The sequence below is a fragment of the Thamnophis elegans genome, chromosome 2 (genome assembly GCF_009769535.1).
Source record: "Thamnophis elegans isolate rThaEle1 chromosome 2, rThaEle1.pri, whole genome shotgun sequence".
Classification (NCBI taxonomy): Eukaryota; Metazoa; Chordata; class Lepidosauria; order Squamata; family Colubridae; genus Thamnophis; species Thamnophis elegans.
In genome coordinates this window covers 105,303,378-105,316,542 of record NC_045542.1, presented here as the reverse complement: position 1 = coordinate 105,316,542, position 13,165 = coordinate 105,303,378, and positions in this window count along the sequence as shown.

Below are 13,165 nucleotides of genomic sequence, written 5' to 3'. Positions count from 1 at the left end.
AGGGGGACCCTTTTCCTGCATATGGGCTCCGGACCCCACACATCTTTCACAGTTGTCTCGTTTCCAATTGAGGGGATCCATGCAGAGGATTTCTCCCCCCAATTGGAAACGAGGCCACGCCTGCCCCCTGCCCGGCCCGCTTGATGAAGTGGTGGCAGCAGCACATTGCTGGGCGATGGGCAGCGTGGAGGAGGGCGCGGCCTCTGGGCCTCTTCTTGCGGGACATGCTGGCTGGCACTGCTTCAGAGCGCCCCGGCCGCTGGCTCCTCCGCATGCAGCCTGGCTCCCAGCACCGCCGGCATCCCGTCCGGTGCCCGTCCTTGGCAGCAAGGAAGGGGTCCGGACCCAACACATCTTTCACAGCCACCTCATTTCCAATTGGGGGGATCCATGGAGAGGATTTCTTCCTTCCCCCAATTGGAAACAAGGCAGCTGTGAAAGACAAGGCAGCACTTTGTCAGAGTGAGAACACTTTCCCACCTTTATGAAGTCTCCGAGGCTGTAATTGTACAGGGAGCTGCGGCGACGCTCTACGTGGCTGGCAATGACTGCGGAACCCATCCGCGGGAGGTTTCGAGGAACGCGAGGTGGAGTTTAAAGTTTAGAGTTCCGATGGTCTTAGCGCCCCCTGTGAAAATGTTGTTCAACCCTCAAAGGGGTCGCGACCCACAGGTTGAGAACCGCTGTCCTAGAGGAAGAATCTGTTTTGTTCTGGTAACAGATTGTAGAAAGTTAGCACCCACCCCTCTCCTAGAAAATGAAATATTCTAGGAAATATTAAAAAGGCAGAATATATTTCCCTCGTTGAGAAATTGAGAAACAGGTTTTTTAGGCGGGAAGCAGACTCACTCTTAATAGCCCACGCCCTCCTCCAATAGCCCACAGCAGATGTCAGCACTTAAGAGAGAAAGAGATAGTTAGGTCTATTCATAAGCAAATGCCCTCACCCAAGATCCAACAAAGGTAGGATTAGCCCTCTATCTATCTAGCTATAGAACTCACCACATGGCACCTGGGGAGATTACATCACCCAGCAAGATTCAACCAGAGTGAAAGACAGACTCAAGACACTACAAAGTTACCCTGCATGGCGCCATGGAAGTCTGATAACCAATCAGAATACATTTCTTACACAGGAACAGGAAGCTGCAAGGCGGGGCCCAAGAGAGGGTTTAAATCTCCCTCACTCACTCATGTGCTCTTTTTTGCCCAGGACCTCAAACCATGTGGTCCTATCCACCATTAAACCATCTTTCCAAGCATCTTCCATGTTTCCAGTGTCTTTCTTCCAACTTGGAACTGAACCCAGATGTACATTTCTTCCAACAATGTAACTGGATTGCTTTTTCTTAGCTTGAAAAATGCTTTAATAGTTCTTCTGTTTCTTTAGTTAGGAAATTTTGCAAAAATGATGGCATGATCAGTGTTTATTCAGAGTTATTTTCCTGTTCTCCAGTCTCCGAAGGTCTAGTTCAGTATCTTGCTGATTGTCTTATTTTCATTCTATTATAGCATCAGTGTAATTTGATCCTCAACACACTTTTTTTTATTTTCTAAATCCTGGTTTAAGTCATAATATGATTTAGGTGAGTTTTCATGGAATCAGAATTGGAAATGATTATAGCGGTCATCTTCTCCAATCCCCTGCTCAGTGTGGGATCCATTAGCGCACCAGTTCACAAAAGGTTTGGTCTCGTGACCCCTTTACAATCTTAAATATGATTGAGGATCCTAAAGAGCTTTATTTTATGTGAGATCTATCCAGACGTCCATCCACCCTGTTGAATCAGAGTTTACTCCTGACAAGATCATTTCAAGATTTCCAAAGCAGTTTGCAACTGCCTGCTTCTTAGAGATAGTGACTAGCCCAAGATCAGCCAGTTGTCTTTGTGCCTAAGGCAGAGAAATAGAACTCATGTTCTTCAAGTTTCCAACCTGATGTCTTAAAACCACTACACCAAATGAGCTCTCCTATCTATATTTATTGTACTGGAAGTTAAAATCAAGAAATACTTGAGAACTGCTGCACTAAAACATCTCTGATAATGATCTATCCAGCCTCTCTGAAAAGACCAGCTTCTGTCTAAAGACCACTAGAACATTGTATGAATTCAGTAATAGCAGTTAGTTCACTAAATCAAGCTTAAAACCTTTATGTATTAGAGAAACCAAACTGAATATATTGGAAAGTATACTGAAAATAAATGCTAAGTGTAAATAATAGGAATGATATTTGTTACAGTTTATTAAAAAACAGGCTCTTATTAATTATCCAGATTTCTGACACTTTTAAATAGACAATATGATGATACCAAATCTGGTCAAAGGCATTTCCTGATTTTTTTTTTTTTTTTTTTGCACACTATCTAGTTTTCCTTCAGTGTTCTATTGCCATCTAGTGGATTTTCAGATTTGGCTTTTTTAAAAATTGCAACAGATATAAGCTACCTCCTTTTTGCAGAAGGGTGCAAATGAAGTAAGTTCTGATGAAATTCGAAAATTCAAAGGTGGCAAGATTCCATCTGACTTCAAAATTTCAGATTTATAAAAGCAACAGGTCTTGCTTATGTCTTGGTAATAGGCTAGAGAGAAAGGTGTAGAAGGACCATACATCAATATTGTATACAGAAATGGCACAACTACCATCATCAATCTGCAAAGATCAACGAAGTGATCCAATTTCACTGAAACTATTCTCAGCAAAATCTAGAAGTAATTGTCTCAATTGTCTGAAGTGATCCAAAGAAATAGAATTAACAATAAATAACCTTGACCATCTATATTTTGTCATCTTTAGTATGATCTTAAAAGACAAATAATAGAATTAACATCAGTGAATTATTAGGCTATTATTAGGAAACAAGTCATGTATAAGAATTATTCCAAATCTTGGTCTATAAAAAATTGAACATCATGAATTGTGAAGGTCAACAGCTGGATCCACTGATTATATTCCATTTAAAGTCAGTTTTTATTAGATGGATGGCCATGTAAATTTGATTAATGAAAAATTCCACCTCAAACAAAATATATCATGAAAGGTGTTCTGAAAGAAATTCTGAACTGAAACTGAATTAGAGAATGTTTGGACAACTTAATGTTGCATTACAAAAGCATCATACTAACCTACTTAAAGACAAAATTATTTACTCGGTGTATATTATCTGGGCTGATGTGATTGCAAAACATGGGTGTTAAATGCAAATGTGATATGCAAATTGAAAACTACCCCAAAAACCCAGGAAATGGTAAATGCTTAACATATTACAAGAAAAAAAATACATGGATTTTTCAACAGATAATATGCCATAATTTACCATGGTATTGTTTAGTATGTTTTAATGAGTTATTTTGTATTAATCATGGCTTTATTTTTCTTTGTGTACACTGCCCTCTCACATGGTTTGTGACTGGGCAGCCATATATATGCAAGTTGGGCAGCCAAATATATGCATAAATGAAATAAAGCATGTAATGATGTAGCAATAGCACTTAGAGTCTTAGACTTATATACCGCTTCACAGTGCTTTACAGCCCTCTCAGAGCAGTTTAGAGTCAGCATAATAATGCCCCCAACAGCCCGGGTCCTCATTTTACCCACCTCGGAAGGATTGAAGACTGAGTCAACCTGGAGCTGCTCAGGATCAAACTCCTGGAGTGAGCAGTGAGTTAGCCCTACAATACTGTATTCTAACCTCTACGCCACCATGGCTCTGATAGTTTCACTGAAATGACAATGGACTGGCTATACGATACAATGAACAGATCAACCTTAGACTATAGCAATCCTCACATCTATAGAAATGCTGGGCAAATGATGTAACTCAATTCCAAAGGTGTATAACTGGAAAGGTTAAAGCAACTGAAGAGATCATGAATTGTAATCAATAGATTTGGCATGATAATGTCGATGCATGTAGGTCTACTTTGGAATAAGCCTCATCGAAGTATGTGAAATAAACAAATTGGAATAAACCACTTTATGCTTAGATTGATATGTGAATCCAATCAATACCTGGTAGAACTGCATGCATCAGGACACTGGCTCTGAGAAAGTAGAAGGTCCTTTTCCCTTGGGTCTGTTCAAACAGACCTTTTCAATCCTCTTTTTACAAGTAGACATTGGGACTGTGTATCTGGATGATTTGGCATTAGAAAACTACAAGAGAACATTTCAGCATTGTAGGACACATTGCTAACCTCCAATTCGCATCCTGCAGGAAAAGCACAACTTCAGAAGAGTCTAGAGTGCATAAAGGTTTAAGTTCACTTTGCCTCATCTATTATAGTTCAAAACAGTGTTCCAAAATAGGATTAAAATAATAGAAAATAGTATTGCAAAAATTGAAAACTTTTATGCAAATGTGAGTCATTTTTCATCTTCCTGTTACCCGGGAACAATTCCAGAATGCTGCAGAAGGACGGATCCCCCACTTATGAACCTTGTATGAGGTTGGGATGGGAATTCAGTCTAGATTATTTGCATCTTCCCTTGCAGAAAAATAAAGTAAGCAAACCCACCTTCCAATCCATCTTGATTCCAGATACTTCCATGCTCATAGATACTGTATTCTTGATAGTAGTGTAGCATTGTTTGCCATCACCATCTTTTAGAATTTTATTTAATCAGGAACCATGACAGTAATGGTTTCCTCTTATCTTCACTACTGGTTTGGAACTGGGAGCGCACACAGCGCTTCTGCTCATGGGCAGAGCATCCGTGATGAAGTCTGAGTGGGTGGGCAGAGCCTCCTGTCACCGCTGCCACTACTGGTTTGCCTGAACCGGCAGAATACCACCTCTGAACTAGGACCATATTAAGCAAATAGCTGTTGCTAAGGCATTCTTGAAGGGACACAATGGCTCAGTGGCTAAGAAGGTCAGCAGTTTGGTGGTTCAAATCACTAGCATTGCATAGCGGAGTGAGCTCCCGTTACTTGTCCCAGCTTCTGCCAACCTAGCAGTTCAAAAGCATGTAAAAATTCAAGTAGAAAAAACAGAAACCACCTCTGGTTGGAAGGTAACAGCGTTCCATGCGCCTTCGGTGTTTAGTCATGCCAGCCACATGACCACGGAGATGTGTTCAGACAGCACTGGCTCTTCGGCTTTGAAACAGAGATGAGCACCGCCCCCTAGAGTCAGGAACGTATGTGCGAGGGTAACCTTTACCTTTATCTTAAGGCATTCTTCTCATTGTGTATTCCCCATTATGTGCTTGCTTAATCATTTGTAATCTCTTCGATACAGGTAAAAGTAAACATTAATTTTCTCACACTAATTATCCCAAAAGCTGTATGAAGTTTACAAAGAGCACAGGAGTGAGGGGAAAAAGGGGCTTATAAAGTTTACCTCTTTTTTCTCCACCTTTCTTGAGACAAGTTTCAGAACATGAACCTTCCTTGCCATTAGGGCTCACCAGATTGTTTGCATTCATATCCTCTTGACCTTTAATTATTTAGGGCCAATTTCTTAAACTCTTTCCAAGATTTATGACCATAGAGGCATCTCTCTTGGTGTTTTCCTCCTTTGGAATCTCTCCTACAAATTTTAAACTGTCAATATATGGATTAACAAAAACAATGCCATATTTTATAAGATGCAAAAAGGTTTCAAGCTTAAAACAAGTTGCAACTTTCCGAGAAATATTTTTAAACATTCTGTACATCTTTAGTCTAATTATTAGTAATTTTATACCTTGTTTTTTTCCCCATCAAAGTTTCAGGTAATGCACAAGTAGTCCTCACTTACCTTAACAATAGAGATTGGGATCATAATTTCCACCACTAAACAATGCAGTCAGAAAACATAATATCACTTTAGCTTAGTGATGGAAATTCTATCACTTCCGTCTGGAACTATTACGCAGAAAATCAGGAGATTACCATTTGTAGCCGCCTGCTGGTTTCTTCATTCCTTGCTTGTAGGAGGCTGGAAAAGGCTACATGGCAGTGGATCTGGATACTTGAGAGACCGCCTTCTGCCAATTACATCCCTGCGACCAATAAGATCACATAGATTAGGCCTCCTCCGCATCCCATCGGCCAGCCAGTGTCGGCTGGCAACTACAAGGAGGAGGGCCTTCTCAGTAGTAGCCCCAACCCTTTGGAACGAGCTCCCCGTAGAGATTCGCACCCTCTCCACCGTCCAGGCCTTCCGCATAGCCCTTAAGAACTGGCTCGCCCGTCAGGCCTGGGGACAAGGATAGTTACCCCTCCCGAATGATGAATGTATGTTGTTGACTATTTTATTATATGTCTCTATCTTAACGTCTGTATTCCCCCTCCCCGATTTTATGTGAGCCGCCCTGAGTCCCCTCAGGGAAAAGGGCGGCCTACAAATATTAATAAAATCTACAAATCTACAAAATCATGTGACTGCAGGGACTCTGTGATGGTTGTAAGAATGAGGACTGTTCCACCTGTTCAGTGCCATCATAAGTTTCAACAGTTACTGAACAAGTGGTCTTTAAGTGAGGAACACCTGTACACGAAGGTCGTCTCTCATTTTATTCTCAGTCATGAAAACCTGTGAAATTACCATTCATATCCCATATGTATGATTTGATTTTTTCTTTATACGTACTGGGAAGGCAGGTTTTGTTGTTTGTAAACCATGCATTCTGGCTAGGATGAACAAATGCTGGTGGCTCATGTATCCATATAATCCATGTAATCTCCTTATTTGCCTCCTTTGCTTCCTCTCTGACTAGGATTGCGGGAAACTGAATTTCCTGCAATTTCAGGATGGAAAACAGATAAAGACAATCCTGAAAATATGCATATTACAATTATAAAATAAAGGACAGCTACACAACTTTTCCTCTTAAGCTATATCTTACCCCAATAAAATGTTGCCTCAGACTACGCAAAATATTAAATGCAGACTTTACCAACTTAAAATAATATTGATTCTGATCTGAGGGTAGGATCCTTGTTCTGACTCCCCTCTGTCCGGTGAGTACCGCCGACACAAGCTGTTAGCCACGCTTTATTCACAGTAATTACTCACAGACAAGACGGTGGCAGCAACCCAAACTCCCACAGATAAGAGATACACACAAGAGCTTCTCCAGCTTAGTATAAATGGTTGTGTCCTGCAAAAAGTCTCCTCCCAAAGTCTCTTCTTATATACTCTCTTGGGAGGAGCCAAATCACAACCACTTGGACCTGATTATCTCCTATGAGTCTGTCTCGTAATTACTGCCTTCACTTCTCCGCCCTTCTCTGCCTGGCGTCAGGGACAGACTCCCTTCGATCTTCACCACTGCTCCATGCCTCAGGAATCTCCTGGTGGCCAACCAGCCTCTCTGACTTTCTGCTCGGAGTCTGAACCCTGCCCAGGGTCCTCCACATCTTCCAGAGCAGAATCATAGGGTCCCTCGCTATTGGAGTCTGTCAGCAGCTCCAACGGCTCCTGCTGGGCCACAACAAATCCTAAACTCAAGTGATTGAAGTTACAGATAGCCTTGAATCAGGGGTGGGCCCTGTACCGGTCGGTACTGCTTCACTTCGCACGTGCTTCACTTTATCTTGAATTTCTTTTTCATCCCTTTTTCTGTCCTAGGTCTATGTTGACACCCTTTATATGAAGAGGTGACAGATGAATAATCCAGAGAGTTAAGTGAATGGCAGTTTATCTCATAAAGAGCAATTTAGCTTAGGTGAAGAGCTATCTGAAAAAAAGCATTTCAAAGCCCTGAGACAAGCTCTGCCTTAATTAACTCACTATAAACAAAGGTGGGAAATCCCTATAACAATTTTCAAGATTTTGTCTTTATTCCAGGCTAGTATTACAGATCATGTGTGGGTCGTGACATTGAATGAGCTCTATGATTTAGCAGAACCTTGGCTGTTTCTCATTACTTTAAACAAACCGTGATATCATGAAACCTTTGGTAAGTGCTGTACAAGGCTAAGCACCAGAAAGAAATTGGACAGGAAATATAGAGGCTTCAAAAAGTTGCTAATGTTGAAATCTATCCCGATGATGCTCAATTATGAAATTAGTGGCAGCATTAGCACTGACGTTATCTGAAATGAGTCAGCATGTACAACGCAGAAGATTGAATTCTATTGTGTCTGTTTCTAGCAACTCTCTATGGCGAACATTATTTAAAATGAAAAAGAACTGTAGGTACAATATAGAAACCCTCTCATCCAGTGGCAACCATGACAAAGCCATGAAGAGCTATGGAGGCCAGTAATAATGAGCAACCAAGTGGCAGAACATATTATCTGTCCTTCTTGGTTTTCCATGTGCCCACCCTGCAAGACATATGAGTGCAGTGATGAAGATATTCTTGAGCTACAACTGTTGGAATTTTGCATTCTTGGCTGGTGACCGTAATTCCCCAAAGGTGTACCATAATTCTGATGGGAAGCACCCAGCCTTGCAGGAGAAGGGATCAAACATGGAACTAGCTTAGAGTCACTGTGCGACTGCAAAAGGGCTAGGGTTGACCCCCTCCTCCCCAAGTTTCTTGCAGCCTTATCTAGTTGTTCCCAAGTGTAGGTCGCCAGACTGGTGAGATTCCTATGTTATAGGCAGAACACAATAAAGGAGTTAGCTTGAACTCTGTAAGTGTGGGTCTAGTTGCTTGCACCTGATAAATTCAGCAATATATGGTAGATGTTCTGCTCTCCATTCACTATGGACCAAGTAATGGGACTGAATTCTGCATGAACAAGCATAGCCTGTACTATTCTTGGTTGTGGCATGGTATCCCTTTCATTTCTTATTTTATTTGAGAGATAGCTTATTTGCAGATAATTGAAATATATGTAAACATTAGATATGGATCAAAAATGAAGTTTTATCAGTGGAGAAATTCTGGAGGAGGGGTTTGCATTTAGAAAATCCTAGTAGTTTTCTACTGCTGTATCACTTATTTGCTATTTTGATTTTTTTACTGTATTGTTTGTTTAGAAACTAAGCTACATAATCCTTGTTTTGATTAGAATCCTGCTCTCTTTTCACTTCTTCATTTATTACTAACTGTATTTTTGTTATATCCGTCAAGGAAATCCTGGCTACTTCATTTATTTTGTGGGTGGTGTGGCACCAATGTATTGTTTTTGTTAGAACATTAGACTTCTGTTTGCCAACCACAAGATTTCGCTTCTTAATTTATTAGTAATGTAATAAATATATATATTGTTTTCTAAGAAATTCTGTTTACTTCATTTTCACTGTGAGTTATTGTTTTAGTATAAGCTTATTACTGAATATGAATGTGCCTTTGAAGTCAGTTATTCTAACAAATTAAAGAGGTTTGGGTAAACTTGAGGTTGAAGAACTACAAATCATAGTGCAGCCAAGGCCATCATGACCTGAAGACTTCCCAAAGGTTTCATATACATACATTTCCCAGCAGTTACCTTATCTATGTAATCAGATGAGTAATCAACCTGCTCATGAGGGAAATCGCCTTCTGCTTTTCCTGCAGGTCAAAGAGCTGATAATGATCAGGTTGCTTGATTCTGGTAGTTAATGGGGAACTCAGTGATTTGTTGGGCTCACACGTGATGTATGTTTATTTGTGAGTTGTTACTTCTAGATAAGGCAATCATTGCAGTCCTGGGGGATAAAAAGTTTGTCTTTCTCCTCTGATAACATTCTCAGCCTATGAAAGATGAACACACGACATATAAAAGAAGGCTACCAATTAGTGGTGGGATTCAAATAATTTAACAACTGGTTCTCTGCCCTAATGACTGGCTGGGTAGGCATGGCTGGGTGGTCATGCGACTGGGTGGTCGTGGCCAACTCAACATCCTTCATGTCGAGGGGCGCCTCGCCTTGCCCATATCAAGGGCACTAAATGGTCTCAAAAACATGGACATTTAAACTTTTTGTCTGAACTATCATCCAGAGCCAAATTTAGATATAAGCTAAGCAAATACTGTATAATTTACAGCCTCACAAAAGGGGCCTTTCAAACTTCCAGTGGTTTTTGAGTTACAGTTTTATTGTAATTTCTTATATGAATTACATTTCCATCAATTAAACCCTCCTATATGGCTCACATGAGCCACATTAATTAAGATATGCTTTATTTTGCCTGCCTTCACATCCTCTGTTCAGAGCAGGCCCTTTCTTACCCCATCACAGGATTGTTGAGCATTTTGGTGGCATTCTACTCCAATTCAATGGGTTACCCTGTCTTCTTTGTTAGCATTTATCAATTAGAGCCTCTCTATATCTAAATCCAGCCCTTCTGCCAGCAAGGAAGTGGTGCTAATTGTCAAATTGACCAGCAAATAGTTTATAATTAGACTCCATAATGCACTGCAGAACTACTTATAGCCTTCAAATGGTGAAGAGGCATGACTATGACTAAGCAAAGATATTATTTCCTATAAATATCTTCTTTCTACATTATTGTTGTTAAAAATAAAAACCAGTACTTTAAACTAGATATAGAAATCAAAACAAGGAACTAAATTTCTACGTATTCACATATTAGTAATCAGGCCAAAGTCAATTTAGAATGGTATCCTGTCTCTAAAGGAAAATCAGGTTTGAATAATAATAATTTACTAAGCTTGTATGCCATCTGATTCTCAGCAGCAATGGGTGGCTACATACAACAGCATTCCATTTGGTCATCAGAAGTATAGGGATTATTGATCTGATAGGAAATATGGAGTATGTGGGCACACATGGATATGTACGTATGTACGTACGTACATACATACATACATACATACATACATACATAGATTCATGCATATTTTCTAAGAGGGTCAATTTTAGAATTCTAGACTCTCTTGAAGCTATTTAAGAAAACAATCAAAGCTTATCTGGAATGTCTATTGCCGTGATGGTGCACTTATAGCATGCTTGCCACAAGTGGTACGCAGAGCCCTCTCTGTGGGCACAAGCCGTTGCCCCAGCTCTGCTCCACCATGCGTGCATGCATGCCTCCCACCGGCCAGCTGATTTTCACATACGGGAGGCAGGATACATGCAAAAGACATGCATGCATGTGTGGAGACATGCATGCATGTGTGGGGGTGTCACATGTGCAGGGGCGGAGCACGGGGGTGCATCCCTTCCCCACTGCGGCCCATTTTTGGAGGCTGCAAGGAGGCCTACTAGGCCCAAAATGGGAGTGGGGGGCGGGTGTCACGCATTCATGCACGGGGGCCTGGGGTGGTGTTGCGCACACGTTGCATTATGCGTGTGGGTGCACGGGCAGGCTGTCGCACACGGACGCATGTGCCTTCACCACACAACAACAAAAAGATTAGCCATCACTGGCCTATTGCAACTCAGGATTGGTATGAACTCACCCAAGCAGAAAAATAATATAAATAAGAAACTGAGTCATAGAAGATGTAAGAGGAAGGGAAAGTTTCTTCAGAAAAGAGAAGTACTACTTACTCATGAGACTATAAAAAGAAACATGTACTTGGGCAAAATAAATGCAAAGCAGATTATAAAGGATGCAGACATGAATCTGAAAAGTAACAAACCATTAAAACCATTTTAAAAAGTTATGTACAGCAGAAACAGCAGAACAAGAAATAGCAAGGGAGCCAAAGAGTTGGACTGCTTAAAATATCAAAAGATGTTTCCCCCCAGTATTTCATGTCTTCATGTTTTCATGCTCATTTGTTTATTATATATATATAATAAGCATATATATATATATATATATATATATATATATGCTTTTCTATTATGTAGTTTATGAAATTTGATGTAGACCAGTCTGAATTGTGTTGAGTCAACAGTTTTATAAATTGATTAAATAAATAAAATCTTTAAAGTAATTTCCCACCAGTGTGCACATTTACAACTATAAAAGCTTAAGTGTGAAACTGATTATGGTCTGGTCAGTTTCAGGCAGTTCAGGGAGGGTTCATATCAACTAATTAAGGCTGCAGGTGAATTTGTTAACTTGTGATTAGTACTTTTTAGAGATGCTTGGTGCTGCTAAGAAAAATAGCTCAGAAATACCTTATTTATGCAAATGTCTCCATCCTGAAAAGGAACAAAAATGGGGAAGGAATGAGTCAGATACAGGACACTGTATAAGGATGTGATGATAGCAATCATCAATCTTCACAGCCTCTCTTTCAGTTAGATATTTGCACAGCAATCATTTCACTTAACAATTGTCATGAGAGTGCCAAAATCTAAGTTTGGGACAATTAGCAACTGTATACAGGAACAAAAATATGCAGTGACTGATGCATTGCATTTTATCTGAATGCTTGACCCAACAATAACAAAGTTGGGTGTACTTTTTCATTTTTTCTCATAAATATAATCCAATAGGTAATATGCCAATGTAAAAAAGAAATGGCAATATAATGTAAATAATTACATTCAAATCTTAACTTACTATATGAATGTCCCAAAGATGCTTTTTTTCAGGAGGCAACTGGACTTTCTGATTTTCCTTTGAAGACGTTTTGCTTCTCATCTAAGAATTGTTATGTTAGGTCACAATTACTACAAGTTCAATAGTGGAATATCTGATTTAGCGCTGTAGGAATTTATCACCCAGCCCTCTCCCAGAAAAATGAAATATCCTAGGAAATATTGAAAAGGCAGAATATTTCCCTGGATGTGAAAAGAAAGAAACATGTTTTAAAAGACAGAATAGCTGCCTATAGCTTCCTGCCCATCCCCACTTTGTTAATGGGCCATTAAGAAGGCCAAGCTAGTCCACTTTACATAATAAAGGCTTCTCCACTTCAGCTACAGGGGGATGGGATTAAAGCATGATAATATTGGCCCCAACTGACCACATGGCATCTGAAAACTCAACCAAACCTAGATTCAAAACACAGCCTAGAGAGTTGCCCCTGCATAGCCCCATGGGAGTCTGACAACCAATCAGAATACATTTCTTACACAGGAACAGGAAAAGGAAACAGAGAGGTGGGACTAAACAGGTTATAAAAAGACTAGCAAGCCCCTTCCTCAGCCCTTCTCTTCTTCTCCACCAACATTGAAGCATGTGATCACCTTTTCTGTTCAGGGCTCAAGCCATGTGGCCCTGTCCCCAATAAATCATCTTTCCAAGCAGCCTCCATGTCTCCAGTGTCTTTTTCCCCACTTGCAGCCGAACCCAGAAGGACATTTCTTTCATCAGCGCGAACTATAAATACCAGGCCATGTTTAATGCAAGCCAAAATTCAGTTAAGGCAAG